Source organism: Bufo bufo, chromosome 4, assembly GCF_905171765.1.
Source record: "Bufo bufo chromosome 4, aBufBuf1.1, whole genome shotgun sequence".
Classification (NCBI taxonomy): Eukaryota; Metazoa; Chordata; class Amphibia; order Anura; family Bufonidae; genus Bufo; species Bufo bufo.
The window spans coordinates 74038257-74051569 of NC_053392.1; positions in this window are offsets into that span (position 1 = coordinate 74038257).

The following is a 13313-nucleotide window of genomic DNA, read 5'->3' on the forward strand; positions in this document are numbered from 1 at the left end:
GACCCAATTTGGGGTATTTTTTTTTAGTCTGAAGATGTCATATGGCCTAAGAAGAGACTCTGGCGCCCATGAAGCACCGCAGCCTCTTCATACAAAAAAAAAAAAAACTAAACTAAAATGGAGGGTGGGGGGGGGGGGCCCAAGTTGGGTAGACAGCCCCGGGCCTATCATGCACTTAATCCGCCCCTGTCCCCGTCCCTCACTGATATCTCGACATCCAGAAAATCCAGATGCACGCCTCCAAACTTATGTGTAAATAACATGTTCATGTCATTGACTGTATTTAGGTGCTGTGCAAAGAGAGCAAAATCAGCCTCTGTCCCTGTCCACACTATGAACACATCATCGATATATCTTAAATATGTGTGTATATAGGGGAGAAAGGGATTAGAGAGCGCATATATGTATCTGTCCTCAAATTTTGCCAAATACAGATTTGCAAAGGTGCAAGAGACTGGTGTGCCCATGGCAGTGCCAAACTTCTGCCTGTACCACGCATCCCCGAATATGAAGGCATTGTTTTTGAGAATGAGCCCCAGTGCATCGCGGACGAAGCTGGAGAACATCTCACTTTTGCCGGTACTGGTCAAAATGTCAATGACTACCTCAATGCCTTCATCTTGGGGGATGCGCGTGTACAGGCTCTCAACATCCAGAGACACAAGTTGGAAGCCCTCCTGCCAATGTATAGAATTCAGCACACAGAGGAGGTCTGACGTGTCCTTGAGATATGAAGGTGCAAAACTGACCATGGGCCTGAGTAGCCAGTCTATATATCGTGATAGAGGTTCAGTCACTGACCCAACTCCAGACACTATAGGTCTGCCCGGAGGCTGGGTCAGTGACTTGTGAATCTTGGGTACAAAGTACCATGATGGTTTTGAGGGGAAAGATGGCAGCAGTTTCTCTGCCGTCTTCTGTGACAGGGTATTAAAGGGAACCTGTCACCTGCAAAACGCATATTAAACCGACCACAGTACCTTACAGTATCCCCCAGTGTGTTGCTAATCATATTTTTCTTTGCTCTTTGAGTTTCTTCATACTTGTTAAAAAAACTTTGTTTTAATGTCGGTTGGCGCTGTCTCCGAGTCAGGCTTGAAGTCAAGGGGGCAGCGGCCTCCTTGCTTCAAGTAAAGCTAAGCCCGCCCCTTACCCCTCCTCTACAATTAGATGGACATGCTGCAGGGTTTGCGCTGTTCTAGCGCATGCGCGGTACGCTGCTTGTTACAGCGTGACGGCCAGGCGCATGCGCAATCAAACTGTCCGGAGCATCCGCAGTCAGCAAAATGTAGGCGGGTGAGTGAGGATCGCGCTGTAACAGGCAGCGTACCACGCATGCGCTAGAAGAGCGCGATCCCGGCAGCATGTCCATCTAATTGTATGAAGAAACGCAAAGAGCAAAGAAAAATAGGATTAGCAACACACTGGGGATACTGTAAGGTACTGTGGTCGGTTTAATATGCATTTTGCAGGTGACAGGTTCCCTTTAAGCTCACAATGCTTGTGGAGAAGTCTCCGCAACAGGCTCTGCACCTGATATGTAGGGTCTGTCTGTAATTTTTCATACACCTCATTGTTATGGAGCTGCCGATGCGCTTCTGTTAAATAATACTCTTTCGTCATCAGGATCACATTACCACCCTTGTCTGCCGGCTTTATGACTATATCGTCGCGAGTTTGCAGCCACTTCAGGGCCTTTTCTTCTCCAGCATCCAAATTTTTGGTGGCCCTGGGGTATACTAATGCTTTCACCCCTTCTAGGACTTTTTGTTGGAAAATGTCAATCGAACTGCCGGCAGACAAGGGGGGATTGAATGTGGACCTGATGCCCCCCCGAAACCCCCCCCCCCCCCCCTACTCCAATTGTTGAGTAGGGGTATCAAGTGATGAACTCGTCATCCATTGTAAACATGCTACCTCTGCAGGGTCAAAATTGGCCGTAGTGCTAAACCCTAAAGGACCTATGAGCGCTGGCGACTCACCCTCTCTCACCTCCTTTTTTATTGTGGATGGGATTCTATTGAACAATTTGTTCAATGTTAGCTTTCTAACTGCTTTGTACAGATCTATCTCAAACCCGACCGGGTCAAACTGTTCCACCAGGCTGTAGTTGAGCCCCCGGTTGAGGACCCTCATACAGTCTGGTGGCAGCACGGAGCCGGTCAGGTTGATAACAAAACTATGTGAGTGGTTCGAAGAGGCTTGATCAGCTAACTTCTCCAGGACACCTGCTTTCTTTTGTATCCCTGTTTTTTGTGTGCTTCCCAAAGGGGACTGGCCAACTTGACTAATACTTGTTTCTGCCTGAACCTGTATCATGGCATCATCAGAATGGCTAGAGTTTGAATCAGTAGTCCAATAATCGCTCCTTTTCCGTGGTTGCCTGCGTTTTCGTGCGGTTCCTTGAGTTCCAGTTGAAGATCTTATCACCATCAAAGTCCTGTTTATCACGGAGAAACTTATCTCTCTTCTTTTCTTTTATATCACCCTGAATAGTGATCAATCTTGTTTCCAGACGTTTGTTGAAGGCACTGAACTGTTTTTCTGTGAGGCGGGTGGATAGCTCAGCTTTTGCTTTTTCCAATTCCATTTTCATACTTAGATATTCTTTTTAATTTCTTTTCAGAACTGCCTCCTGTATCTTTAGGGAGAACTCTAAATGCATTTGTTGCCATTCTAGAGTAAAGTCCACATCATCTTGGAATTGTGACATTTCTTTGTAAATCCTGAGCCCTCTTGGGACCCGTTTACTCTCCTGGTAAGACTTTAATGAACTAATGGTCCAATATAGACGGACCTCCTTCTCAGCTAGTTGTGACACTTTTGTTTCTAGTGCCCTGGTACTCATGGTTGCAATAAAATCTTTCTGGTTGCACTCGATGAAGTATGTGTCCGCTCCTTCTCTACCTGCAGATAAACCCGCACGTTCCTCCTCTGTGGTGACTTCCATGTTGTAGTAGGGATAAGATATTGCGTGCTCTACTCCTTTAAACAAACGAAGGGTTAGCAAAGTCCAAGTATTAAATTGCGATTGTAGTGAAGATAAGAGTGGCACTGCACTTAACCAAGAATGGATCCCTTATATCATACACTCGTCACCGGGGTACTTGGCAGGTATACATATGCGGCATAGGCACTGCCGGTGGTGCTCTGCCCAACGTGTAACCAGGCAGTTACTGCTTCAATGACATTGCACATGTAAGAGACAAACGGACGGCACTCACCGATGCTTGCTGAAACAATTTCTTTATTCCTGGTAGAAAGCGAACAACATACACGAGTGCTCCAGCTGAGTTAGGCGACGGCCGTTTCGCACCTCAGTGCTTCGTCTGGCCCGTAATCAGGTGAAACAGTTCACCTGCTCTTAAGAGACTCAAGCTGTGACGTGGTTCTTTCTGCGCCATACCGGTGCCACGCTAATACGGCGCTTACCTGTGTGCGTCAGTGAGGACCGCGTCATAGTGAAAGACAATTATTAAAACAAATATTTTAAAACAGTACCGTACAACCTTCTGATACATTACATAACATATTACTAAGGAGGAGTGGGCACCTATAGGAAGATCCCCATGTCAATTTTATCATTTAGACCTAAGGGTCCCATTGCGTCTGCACGTAGGATCCAGCTGACAGCACGAACAGTGACCGCACCTGCGGTTGCCTTTTGGCTCCCAATTTTCTAACCAAGTCATGGGTTTATTTTCCTGAAATCTGCTGCGGACCAATTTATCCTTCAGGGTATGACATTTCCTGAAGGCTATAATTGGTGCCAAATTTTTGATCCCTTTTAGGGATTCATCTCTTTCAAGTATGGACCAGTTGTCCTTGATGACTTTTCTGATTTGAGAGGCCATTGGTCCAAACTTGAAAGAGAAGACAAAGGGGTGGGAGCTGCACTTATCCGCTGTCTCCTCTGTCTGGCCACTCCTGAAGGGTTTGGAGCACTCCGAAGGTTTAGTTAATGAGGCCTTCCTCATGGCCTGATTAAGTAGTTTCAAGGGGTACCCCCTGGCCAGAAGTCTGTTTTTCAAGTCCAAGGCTTGTCGATTATAATCGGCCTCATATCTATTAATGCGCTTGAGCCTGACAAACTGGCTGATTTTGCTCGCTTTGCACAGCACCTAAATACAGTCAATGACATGAACATGTTATTTACACATAAGTTTGGAGGCGTGCATCTGGATTTTCTGGATGTCGAGATATCAGTGAGGGACAGGGAGCTGGTGACCGAGGGTTATCGTAAACCCACGGCCACCAACTCGCTCTTACACTATTCGAGTTACCACGCTCCAAGTGTCAAAAAAGCTGTACCCTATGGCCAGTTTGTCAGGCTCAAGCGCATTAATAGATATGAGGCCGATTATAATCGACAAGTCTTTTGTTCAGCTCCACATGTCAGCAGGAGTCACAAGCAGGCTTATACAAATGGCAGGCACAATGTTCTTGCAAGATACTCAGAGGGTCAACACACTTACAGATCAGTATATTAAATTACGGTAATGTCGCACTAAAATGAGGTGGAGATCCAACAGAGGTGCACCCGCTAACAGACAACACCCAGTCTGAGGAGAATAAATATAGTAAAAAATGGGAGTGGGGCACACTCTAAAAGTACAGGGATCTTTTATTATATATAACACTAATAATAATAAAATTGACAGTAAAAATCACAATAGGTTATCAACAAAGAGAGAAAACAGCAGATAAGAAGTTAATGTCAATGATGGAATAGGTGGTGAATTTAAAAATAAAGAATAGAAATATATTAAAATATATTAAACAATAGAGTCGATAAATACAGATCCCAATATATAATAGAAAATTTGAAGGTAAAAAGTAATATTTCCAATAATGATGGTTATATAAATGTTATTCACTGATCGTACTTGGTATGTTATTCCATACAGAGTTTTCAATAAAGTAGATAATCCTCTCCTGTGACCAGTCCTTTAAGTAGCTAATGGTTGTGGTGGTCAGAGTTCCAAGCGTATGCAGCCTTAAAGATTAATTTGCGCAGTGATTCGGCTGTTCATACGCACAGCGGGATCCCGCTGTATTGATAGGAAGCGATCGCTTGGATGAGAAATGCAAGATCTTACCCGAGGGTCTTTTGTGCTGGATAATGAGTCCTCGACTCGGCATGTCTCTCCTGACTCCGATCTCAAGGGCTTGTGTCCAGATTCGAATTTGGCGCCAGTGGGGTTGTTTGCTACACGTGGTTTGGTTACCTGTCATATAGTAGCATTTATTCACTTCGGCAATTCGCTGGTTGTATTACGATTTCCAAGCTTCCTCGGTCTTGCAATGTCTCTCTTCTTGATGGGGGGATTAGTACCAGACGCGTTTCGGGGATTTAGAAGAATGACCCCTTCCTCAGTGTATACGATCAGGTATGATGTTGTATCGATCAGGTAGTGTAAGGGTTCCCGAAAGGTGAATTGAATTGATTTTTCGAACGGGGAGATGGTTAAAAAAACGCTGGCTCCCTCCCCTTTGTTTTAATCCACGGTCACTGCGTCTGCGCCGTGCAATTTACTCACACTCGATATGAGTGGTATTTTCTGTAGTACTATTCTCATCAGTTTAATCCCTGTTACGTCCCCAATCTGGGGTCCATTTATTGAACTGATTTTTCGAACGGGGAGATGGTTAAAAAAACGCTGGCTCCCTCCCCTTTGTTTTAATCCACGGTCACTGCGTCTGCGCCGTGCAATTTACTGTCACACCCGATATGAGTGGTATTTTCTGTAGTACTATTCTCATCAGTTTAATCCCTGTTACGTCCCATATCAGGGTGGGATTGCCTTTCGTGAAAAAAAATTTAGGCCGGGTACCTTCGACTGCCTTCACAGTGACAGACCAAACTCTGATACACCAAACTGAATTGATTTTAGGAACCGGGAGATGGAAAAAGCAGCTTGGTCGGTCCTCTTACTCCCAAGTCACCCTATATGAGTGGTGTCTTAACTAGTACTATTCCTATCAGTTCAATCCCTGTTACGTCCCATATCAGGGATTTCCTTTTGTGAATTTTTTTTTTAGGCCGGGTACCTTCGACTGCCTTCACAGTGACAGACCAAACTCTGATACACCAAACTGAATTGATTTTAGGAACCGGGAGATGGAAAAAGCAGCTTGGTCGGTCCTCTTACTCCCAAGTAGGGGCACTGCGTGTGCACAGAGCAATGTGCTGTGACACCCTATATGAGTGGTGTCTTAACTAGTACTATTCCTATCAGTTTAATCCCTGTTACGTCCCCTATCCGGGGACGTGTGTCGAATTAGCGAACCATTACGACATCCTGAAATAATTTAGTTCTGAGCTTTGTACTTGCTTTGTATTGGAATTGATGAGGATTTTTTAAATTGTCTGCATTATTTCTAATAAACTATTAAGAGACTTTATTATGTTTTTTTTATTTTATGTATTAAGAACCCATACAACAAAAAAAGAAAAAAAAAGAAAATTAATGTTTTTTCTATGAAAAATTATCCAGACGATCGCTTTTGGTCTGATCATAATGAAGCAACGGCCTTATCATCTGGGGTGTGGCAACATTGCCAACACACTCATAGAGGTGATGATTGCTTCATTGTGATACGCAAGCCCCTTCACCACGACAAGATAACGATCACGAAGGGGAATTGACACATGTATGTGCCTTTTTTTTTGTTTTTGCAGCCACAGTGCAGCACCAGAGGGCAGAAAAATTAGGCATGTACACATGCCTGAAAAATAATGGTATTGTTGCAGCCGCTGTTGTAGCAGCGGCCGGAAAAATTTATGTTTTCCAGGCAGAAAGGCGACTAAAACATTGCGGCTTGAACCCTAGTTGGTGGCGGAGAATTCACGAAAATCATCCGGTATGCAGACATTAAATACAGCAGCGTGGGGACCATTTTGAGGCCAAGGCATGTCATCAGGCCTTTTGTTAGTCAAACGTATCCCCCACTGTCAGTCCCTCCTGCTGCACTGAAGGTCCTTTCTGACAGGACACTTGAAGCGGGGCAAGCCAGAAGTTCTATCGCAAACTGGGATAGCTCAGGCCACAGGTCAAGCCTGCACACCCAGTAGTCAAGGGGTTCATCGCTCCTCAGAGTATCGATATTTGCAGTTAAGGCAAGGTAGTCTGCTACCTGTCGGTCAAGTCGTTCTCTAAGGCTGGATCCCAAAGGGCTGCGGCGATGTGTAGGACTGAAAAAGCTCTGCATGTCCTCCATCAACAACACATCTGTAAAGCGTCCTGTCCTTGCCGCCGTGGTCGTGGTAGGAGGAGGATTACTTTCAACTCTTCCCCAGTTAGATTCCCGTTGTGCTGTGACATCCCCCTTATAAGCTGTGTAAAGCATATTTTTTTGTTTGGTTTTGAACTGCTGCATCCTTTCCGACTTTCGGTAATTTGGTAACATTTCCGCCACTTTCTGCTTATACCGGGGGTCTAGTAGCGTGGCCACCCAGTACAGGTCGTTCTCCTTCATCCTTTTTATACGAGGGTCCCTCAACAGACATGACAGCATGAAAGACCCCATTTGCACAAGGTTGGATGCCGAGCTACTCGTTTCCCGTTCCTCGTCCTCACTGATGTAATTGACGGTCTGTTTTTCCCCCCAGCCACGTACAACACCACGGGTCCCAGATAGGTGACAACAACGAGCACCCTGGGATGCCTGCTGTGGTTGGTCTTCCTCCTCCTCAAAGCCACATTCCTCCTCTGACTCCTCTTCCTCATACTCCTCTTCCAGCGTTGCCGCAGGTCCGGCAAGCGATGATGACAAGGCTGTTTCTGGTGGTGATGGTGACCACAACTCTTCCTCTTCACGCTCATCTACAGCCTGATCCAGCACTCTTCGCAGGGCACGCTCCAGGAAGAAAACAAATGGGATGAGGTTGATGATGGTGCCTTTGGTGCGACTGACTAGGTTTGTCACCTCCTCAAAAGGACGCATGAGCCTACAGGCATTGCGCATGAGCGTCCAGTAACGTGGCAAAAAAATTCCCAGCTCCGCAGAGGCTGTCCTAGCACCCCAGTCATACAAATACTCGTTGACGGCTTTTTCTTGTTGGAGCAGGCGGTCGAACATTAGGAGTGTTGAATTCCAACGTGTCGGGCTGTCGCAAATCAAGCGCCTCACTGGCATGTTGTTTCGCCGCTGGATATCTGGAAAGTGCGCCATGGCCGTGTAGGAACGCCTGAAATGGCCACACACCTTCCTGGCCTGCTTGAGGACGTCCTGTAAGCCTGGGTACTTAGACACAAAGCGTTGTAAGATGAGATTCAACACATGTGCCATGCACGGCACATGTGACAACTTGCCCAAATTCAATGCCGCCAACAAATTGCTTCCATTAATTTAAAGAGACAGGGGGCACACCAAATACTGAAAGGAGTGCAAAGGGTGGTAAAACAACATATGACAAATAATCTGACCCAAGAGAGAGCCAAAAGAGCCACCCCATGAATGCACATCCGACACGCGTTGGGCGCTTGCTATGTTTCCAGGTCCACTGTACCAGCTGGCTATGTAGGTTTGGCTCTTGATATTTTGACCCTATGTCGGTCTGTCTGTATCTTCAAGTCTAGTGGTCTTACCTTACCTTACATTTGCTATATGTGATTTATTGTATTGCTTTATACGCTGGTTGATAACGCATACATTTATATGTGATAATACAGTGGACCTGTGTGTGTCGGTTACATATATTTTATTGCATACCGCACTTTGTTCCATATTGTATACAATTTTTTAATGCGTGTGTGTTGTTGTGTCTAATAAACTTTATATATATTTTTATACCCTTTAATGGTCGGATGTGCATTCATGGGGTGGCTCTTTTGACTCTCTCTTGGGTCAGATTATTTGTAACAAATTGCTTCCATTGTCACACACCACTTTGCCGATCTCCAGTTGGTGCGGGGTCAGCCACTGATCCACCTGTGCGTTCAGGGCGGACAGAAGTGCTTGTCCGGTGTGGCTCTCTGCTTTAAGGCAAGTCAACCCCAAGACAGCGTGACACTGTCGTATCCGGGATGTGGTATAGCCCCTGGGGAGCTGGGGGGATTCAGTTGATGTGCAGCCAGACGCCGCAGCAGAAGAGGACTCAGCCGAGGAGGTTATCGAAGAGGATGGAGTAGGAGGAGTAGAGGAGGTGGCAGTAGGCCTGCCTGCAAGTCGTGGCGGTGTCACCAACTCCGCTGCAGAGCCACGCATTCCATGCTTGTCAGCCGTCAGCAGGTTGACCCAATGCGCAGTGTAGGTGATATACCTGCCCTGACCGTGCTTTGCAGACCAGGTATCAGTGGTCAGATGGACCCTTGCCCCAACACTGTATGCCAGAGATGCCATGACTTTCTTTTCAATTTAAGAGTAGAGGTTTGGGATTGCCTTTTTAAAAAAAAAAAAAATTGTCCGGGTACCTTCCACTGTGGTGTCCCAATAGCGACAAATTTTTTTAAGGCCTCAGACTCCACTAGCTGGTATGGTAAAAGCTGGCGGGCTAAGAGTTCCGTCAAGCCAGCTGTCAGACGCCGGGCAAGGGGGCAGATGAGCAGGAACTGCTCAAGGCGAGAGACGGAGTGGCGGATGGTTGAGAGGGGGCAAGGAGGACAGCAGTGGTTGACGTGGCTGAAGATGCTGGACCAGGAGGAGGATGGCGGCTTTGAGTTTGTGTGCTGCTTGTACTCATGTGTTGATCCCATAGGCGTTTGTGATGTGCGATCATGTGCCTTCGCAAAGCAGTTGTACCGAGGTGGGTGTTAGACTTCCCACGACTCAGTTTCTTTTGGCACAGGTTGCAAATGGCATTGCTGTTATCAGAGACAGACACACAAAAAAAATGCCACACTGCTGAGCTTTGCAATGACGGCATTCTGGTGGTGGCAACAGCATGCGTTGATTGACGTGCTGTCTGCCTGACCCCGAGTGCCGATACATGCTGTCTGACTGTGCCACTAGCTCCTTGCGACGACCTCCCCCTGCTTCCAACTCGTCTCCTCCTTCTCTCTGTCTCCCCTTCTGAACTTTCCCCCTCTTCTTCTTCTCTTCGAGCAGGCACCCACGTGGCATCCACAGACACATCGTCATCATCAACCACTTCACTTGTATCTGATACCTCAGCAAAAGAAGCAGCAGCGGGTACAACATCATCATCATCACACCGTACGTCAATGTGTGTAATGCTGCCTGACTGAGACATATCCCTGTTATCTACATCCTCTGGCAATAATGGTTGCGCATCACTCATTTCATCCAACTGATGTGTAAATAACTCCTCTGACGGATCAAGTGAAGCGGCTGTGGTGGCAGTGGTGATGGTGGCAGCGGACGGGAGAGTGGTAACTTGAGAGCAGGTGACCGAAGCTGAGCTGGAGGAGGATGGTGCGTCAAGGTTCTTAGCGGAAGCTGTTGAAGATTGGGTGTCCTGTGTAAGCCAGTCAACTATTTTCTCCGAATTTTTCGGGTTCAGGGTACGTGGCCTCTGAACACTGGGCATTATTCAAGGGCCAGTGGAAATCACAGCACCATGACGGCCCCTGCGGGGTGGCCTGCCTCTGCCTGTCATTTTTTTTTAGATAAGTGGTACTATGCGTGCAAGGTACTGTGCCACCCTATATAAGTGGTGGGCAGTGTGCACAGTACAGTCTGTGTGGGCCTGACACACACTGGCTTGCAACTGCGATTATATTTATTACAGAGAAATAATAAATTGACTTTAGTTTTATCTGCAAGGTATTGTGACACCCTGTAACGGTATGAGTGGTGGCCTGGCCAGTGGACACAGGAAAAAACAAAACAAAAGAAAAAAGGAACCTGTATACGGCGCCAAATCCCTCAGAGGTAGTCAGCTGCTTAATTTAGAATGGTAGAACAGTGGGTAATGGAGTGTCAAAACCAGCCGTCGTCTCATTCACTATTGAAAAATCCCAGATTCTTGTGCAACCCAGCAGGGTTACTTTTGGGATTAAATAGTGATGGTGAAATGAAGGTGGTATATTAGAAATACTATATTAAAAGTAGTATATTAAAAATAGTATATTAAAAATGCCTCAGTGGGAATTTATCAATCAAGATATTCCCTCTAGAAAAGAGTTTTCTAAAATGCAATATTTAGAAATGGAAATTTTCAAGTAAAAAACTTTAGAGTAAGAAAACTCACTTCACCCAGGAGGGGCAGGGTGGGATAAAGCACATAACACCCACTCTGCTTCCTCCTGCGCCTGGGTCGCCTAAACGATCGTCTGGAAATGAACGGCAGTCACAGCTGGAACGTCTGGTAAATTTCCTCTTTATTAGCACAGGGTAGGGTAAAGGTAAAAGTAGGCTCAACGCGTTTCGGGGTCACCAAGGATCCCCTTCATCAGGAGCAAGTACAGTACAGTCTGTGAGCCTGCAGCCTCTCACTGTTTGGCAACTCTCACACACGGGCAGGCAACTGCAATATATATATATATATAGGGGGGGGGGAAGCAGACTGATGTACAGCAGATGAGTCTGTGGACACAGAACACTGGCCTAGCTAACGCTTTCCCTATTAATTTAGCAGCAGCAGCACTGTCCCTCCTCTCACTAAGAATGCAGCTTCCGAATGAATCTAAAATGGATGCTGCCCAGGAGGTGGGAGGGTCTGCTGCTGATTGGCTGGAATGTGTCTGCTGACTGTGAGGTACAGGGTCAAAGTTTACACAATGATGACGAATAGGGGGCTGACCGAACATTGCATATGTTCGCCGGCGAATATTTCGGGACATCACTATACACATATGCAGATAGACATCATGGTCAAGAATGACTAAGTTTCCGCCTTTATCGGACGGTTTCATGATAATGGAATCATCTTTCTCCAAATTTCCGAGGTGACCATTTGGAGAAAGATGTCCACACATTCGTAGTTATCCTTTTGGCATCCTTTGGCATCCTTTTACTCTTAGGTTTTAATATAGTGAAAGGACCCTGCCCTGGATTACTGCCACTCTCCTCCCCTAGTTCAGTCAAATTTTGTAGATCATCAAAGTCCCCTTCGTCGAGTCCAAGGCTCTCACATGTCTGTCTATTAGAATTCCTGAAAAATTTGTGCCCTTTTAGTCTCCGGCAGAAGAGATGGAGGTCCTTAGTCCATGTAAAAAGGCTAAAGTTGGTAGTCGGTACAAATGAGAGACCCCTCCTAAGGACCCCGATCTCTACTGTACTGAGCGTGCGGGAGGTCAGATTAATAATCTGGAGGTCATTTATTGTCCCTTGTCCGTCCTGCCTCGATCACGTAATTGGTAGGCCATATACATTTGCCAGTGTCCCTTGCCCTATGGACTATATAGGCAAAACGGTTAGCGAACACGTGAACGACATCGTCAAGAGAAATGTCACACCTGTGGCTTCACATATCAATGAATGTCATGGGGGGGACACTAAGTGTCTGAGATTCTCAGTTCTCGAATTGATACCACCATCGCCCCGGGGGGTGACTGGGACAGGAAGATCCTTCAGAAGGAATGTGAATGGATCCACCAGTTCCGGTCCCAGTCTCCCCTCGGAATAAACGAGAGACTGACATTCTCCTGCTTTCTCTAGCTGTTATGAGGAATACAATTTATGCGCCTACCCCTTTCTCCTCTTGTCTTCTCTCTGCCGCTGTTTTGCCTGTCTTTTCCCTTCTCTGGAATTGCTGGGCCGGGAATAATAATTTTGGGTTCTTTAACTGGCCAGGATGCGGGAAGCATCCAAATTTAATACTATCATAGTCATTGAGTATTACCTTCTCATTTGATTACATAACACATCCTGTATATAATTCACAGGATGTGATGGACGATATTGTATCTGGGTGTCATGAACTACAAACACCTCATCTTTTAAATGGATCTTATATATACATCTCTTTTCCCACTGTGCTGAATCAACTGGTTGAGGTTTTTTCATTTATTTATGTTAACCCCCGTTACTCCCTTGAATGATCTCCATATGTGGGGGACCGACCTGAGTGTACTGACTTATTAGGACGGACCAGAGGGGGATCGATCTGATGGGGATTGATCTGAGCGCATTTCATCTGCCTGTTGCGTTCCATTGCGCCTCATGGACCGGAAGCACGTGACCGGAAGTACGTAGGCTCCATTGTATGCTCTTTGCGTTCCGCTGCGCTCCATGGACAGGAAGCGCATGAATGGAACAGCACGCCCAGGGCGGAGCGCCGTCTTGCGTTCCACCGGCCGGAAGTGGATGTATCCACAGACCGGAAGTGGTGAAATCAAGCGGACGCGTCCGTACCTGGTGAGTTTAGGTGGGAAATTTGAATCTGATGAGTGTGGGTATTTATAAGG